Raw genomic sequence first — 4,574 nt, forward strand, 5'->3', positions numbered from 1 at the left:
TTAATATTGGAGAAGTCAAAGTAGAAAGATGGAGTTGGGAAACTTTAGCCACACAAACACACGGTGATTCCTTTTTTAAAATTCCTGGAGGTGAAACTTTACTATGGATCACAGCGCGGTCAAGCAAACATGAATCAGGACGGAATGTCAACCAGCAGGTTTCGGTGAGAAATTTGTGCTTAAAAAGTCAGTTCTTACCGGAGAAAAGCTGAGCTTGTGCCGTCCATAAAGCTGCCGTCGACTCCCCTGAGACACTGGCGTCAAGACACCCGTGGAGACACCCTTCCGACTATCAGGTACTGTTAAACTCACTAAAACACTAGCAACACAATAGAAAGATAAGGGATTTCCCAGAATCATCCTAGGAAATGTGTCTAAAAACATCGTAATCCGTCCCAATGCAATCGCATTTTTTTTAACATGTTTTTTTTTTTTTTTTCCTAGTCCGTCGCTATATAATATCCTCAAACAGAATCTTTCATCCTCGCTCAAATTAATGGGGAAATTGTCGTTTTCTCGGTCCGAATAGCACTTTTTGTGGAGGCTCTGTCACGCAAAATTTCTTCCCCCCTACAAACTCCCCCCCCCCCCCCCCATTTACTTCCGGGGTCATGATTAATACAGATGTTTTGTTAACGCTATATTATAAAAACTTTAAAAAAAAACGAAAAAAAATATTTATAAACACAAGCTACGGGATGACGTAAGAGGAAACGTGACCCCGGAAGTAAATGTGTCATCCCATAGCTTGTGTTTGTAAATTGTTTTTTGAATTTTATTTTTTATAATATAGCGTCAACAAAACGTCTGTTTTTTTTTATAATATAGCATTATATTTTTTATTATATAGCGTTAACAAAATGTCTGTATCAATTATGACCCCGGAAGTAAATGGGGGGGAAGAAATTTGGCGGGACAGCTCCCATTAAAAACAATGTGAATATGTGTGACGTCATCGTCTGCGACTTCCGGTAGAGGCAGGGCATTTCTCATAGCACCGAAAGATGCGAACTTTATCGTGGATGTTCTCTACTAAATCCTTTCAGCAAAAATATGGCAATATCGCGAAATTATCAAGTATGACACACAGAATGGACCTGCTATCCCCGTTTGAATAAGAAAATCTCATTTCAGTAGGCCTATACATTTTTGCGTGTGTGGCCCTCTGTGGAAAAAGTTTGGACACCCCTGCTGTGGTAACAGTAGGAGAGAAAAAAAAGTCGGATCGTTCGCGTACTACCCATCGCAGCGCACATGCGCAGAACGTAGAGGCGTGAGAACGAGTTAACGGGCAGTCAAAAAAAAACAAAAAACTCGCGAGTTTTGAACGACTCGTTCACGAGTCACACGTGTTCGCCGACACCTTCATGTTTTCACCCAACAGGCTGCCGTGTCAGTCCGTGTACTTCACCCACGCGCGTGCCCGCGCACCTCTCAGGTACGTTGCCGCGCGCACGCTCGCCCACCGCGACGTGCACACGCTTCCCGATTGTCGCCACGTTGCGTCACGCCGGGCTAAGCCGGCTAGCTGTCAACTTGCCCACGCGTGGAGAGTCCCCTCGTGGAAGTGCGTGCGTGGCCGGCGTGGACTCTGGCGGAAACGTAAATATTTGCCGGGGCTGAAAGTGCCGAAGGAGTCGGAAAGTGCCACGTAGCTAGCCGGCTAACGCGGCTTCAATGTATGTAAAGTATCCTCTTTCTTCGTCAATGTATTTAAACTCTCCTCTTTCTTCGTCGTTTGTATGTAAACTCTCCTCTTTCTTCTCCGCGGCGCACATGGAGCCCACTTCCACTCACTCGGTGTCCCACAATGTCTACGCCGGCTCACATCAATCTGTGCACGGTCATTATTTATCCAAACGACGTAACGGCGGTGTGTGTGTGACGTCACGAGACGCCATGTTTGTTTAGGGCAAAAACTACAAATATGGCCGCCAGAAGGTAACACTTTAGTATGGGGTAACAACCATCCATCCATTTTTTTACCGCCTGTCCCTTTTGGGGTTGCTGGAGGCTATCTCAGCCACAATCGTGCGGAAGGCGGTGTACACCCTGGACAAGACGCCACCTCATCGCAGGGCCAACACAGATAGACAACATTCACACTCACATTCACACACTAGGGCCAATTTAGTGTTGCAACCTATCCCCAGGTGCATGTCTTTGGAGGTGGGAGGAACCCGGAGTACCCGGAGGGAACCCACGCATTCACGGGGAGAACATGCAAACTCTATACAGAAAGATCCCAAGCCTGGGATTGAACCCAGGACTGCAGGACCTTCGTATTGTGAGGCAGACGCACTAACCCCTCTGCCAGGCGCTTATTAACATGCAAAATGGTAACATATTGGATCTTAAAAGCCTACTGAAATGAGATGTTCTTATTTAAACGGGGATAACAGGTCCATTCTATGTGTCATACTTGACCATTTCGCGATATTGCCATATTTTTGCTGAAAGGATTTAGTAGAGAACATTGACGATAAAGTTCGCAACTTTTGGTCGCTGATAAAAAAAAGCCTTGCCTGTACCGGAAGTAGCAGACGATGTGCGCATGGTTGTGGAGTTCCTCACATCCTCACATTGTTTACAATCATGGCCACCAGCAGCCAGAGCGATTCGGACAGAGAATTTGACGATTTCCCCATTAATTTGAGCGGGGATGAAAGATTCGTGAATGATGAACGTGAGAGTGAAGGACTAGGAAAACAAAAACTAGACGGCAGAGCGATTCTGATGTTATTAGACGGATTCACTAGGATAATTCTGGAAAATCCCTTATCTGCTTATTGTGTTATTAGTGTTTTAGTGAGATTATATGGTCGTACCTGTACAACCTGAAAGTCGGAAGGGTGTGGCCACGGGTGTGGTGACCGCCAGTGTCTCCGAGGGTAGCCATGTTTCCCGACGAGGCGAAGGCAGCCGATGCTTCCTCCACGGTGGCAGCAACTGATGGTCGGGGGCGGGTGGTCAGGAGGAGGCTTAGAGAGTCCACAGCTGCCTCTTTGACAGGTGCAGGAGGAACGACGCAACTCTCCGCTCATGTCTACGGTAAGAGCTGACTTATTACCGCCATTTTCTCACCGGTTGACATGTGGTAGGGAACCATGTTCGCTTGACCGCTCTGTTCTATAGTAAAGCTTCACCGTCATCTTTCAGGAATGTAAACAAGGAAACACGGCGTGGCGCAGTGGGAGAGTGGCCGTGCGCAACCCGAGCGTCCCTGGTTCAATTCCCACCTAGTACCAACCTCGTCACGTCTGTTGTGTCCTGAGCAAGACACTTCACCCTTGCTCCTGATGGGTGCTGGTTGGCGCCTTGCATGGCAGCTCCCTCCATCAGTGTGTGAATGTGTGTGTGAATGGGTAAATGTGGAAGTAGTGTCAAAGCGCTTTGAGTACCTTGAAGGTAGAAAAGCGCTATACAAGTACAGCCCATTTATCATTTATAACACCGGCTGTGTTTGTGTTGCTAAAGGCGGCCGCAATACACCGCTTCCCACCTACATCTTTCTTCTTTGACGTCTCCATTATTAATTGAACAAATTGTAAAAGATTCAGCAACACAGATGTCCATAATACTGTGGAATTTTGCGATGAATAGAGACGACTTAATAGCTGTGAACAGTGTTGGACCAAAATGTCCTCTACAATCCGTGACGTCACGCGCACCCGTCATCATACAGCGACGTTTTAGCATGATATTAAAATTGCAATTTAGTCAACTAAAAAGGCCGTATTGGCATGTGTTGCAATGTTAATATTTCATCATTGATGTATAAACTATCAGATTGCGTGGTCGGTAGTAGTGTGTTAGGCCTACTGAAATGAGGTTTTCTTTTTTAAACGGGGATAGCAGGTCCATTCTATGTGTCATACTTGACCATTTTGCGATATTGCCATATTTTTGCTGAAAGGATTCAGTAGAGAACATCCACGATAAAGTTTGCAACTTTTTGGTCCTTACATAAAAGCCTTGCCTGTACCGGAAGTCGCAGACGATGACGTCACACGTGTGGGGGCTCCTCACATATTCACTTTGTTTTTAATGGGAGCCTCCAACAGAAAGGGCTATTCGGACCGGGAGAAACGACAATTTCCCCATTAATTTGAGCGAGGATGAAAGATTTGGGTTTGAGGATATTGATAGCGACGGACCAGGAAAAAAAAAAAAAAAAACTAGTTAAAAAAAACGCGATTGCATTGGGACGGATTCAGATGTTTTTAGAGACATTTAATAGGATAATTCTGGGAAATCCTTTATCTTTCTATTGTGTTGCTAGTGTTTTAGTGAGTTTAATAGTACCTGATAGTCGGAGGTGTACGTCCATGGGTGTTTTGACGCCAGTGTCTCAGGGGAGTCGACGGCAGCTTTATGGACGCAGCTTTTCTCCGGTAAGAAGCGATTTTTTTTAACCACAATTTTCTCACCGAAATCTTCTGGTCGTGTTTCATGTTGGCTTGACCGCACTCTGATCCATAGTAAAGTTTCACCTCCAGGAATTTTAAACAAGGAATCACCGTGTGTTTGTGTGGCTAAAGGCTAAAGCTTCCCAACTCCATCTTTCTACTTTG

At 45.6% G+C, this 4,574-nt stretch overlaps 1 protein-coding gene across 2 annotated transcripts in view; it reads left to right on the forward strand.

Moving 5' to 3' along the window:
• Positions 1-1,281: 1,281 nt before the first annotated feature.
• Positions 1,282-4,574, forward strand: part of LOC133541952 (transcription factor IIIB 90 kDa subunit-like) — a 277,169-nt gene continuing 273,876 nt past the window's right edge. The window contains exon 1 of one of the 2 annotated variants that reach the window (XM_061885688.1): positions 1,282-1,438. The gene's annotated coding sequence lies outside the window, so the exon portion shown is untranslated. The other variant, XM_061885689.1, reaches the window with a different exon arrangement.

The sequence above is a fragment of the Nerophis ophidion genome, linkage group LG24 (genome assembly GCF_033978795.1).
Source record: "Nerophis ophidion isolate RoL-2023_Sa linkage group LG24, RoL_Noph_v1.0, whole genome shotgun sequence".
Taxonomy (NCBI): Eukaryota; Metazoa; Chordata; class Actinopteri; order Syngnathiformes; family Syngnathidae; genus Nerophis; species Nerophis ophidion.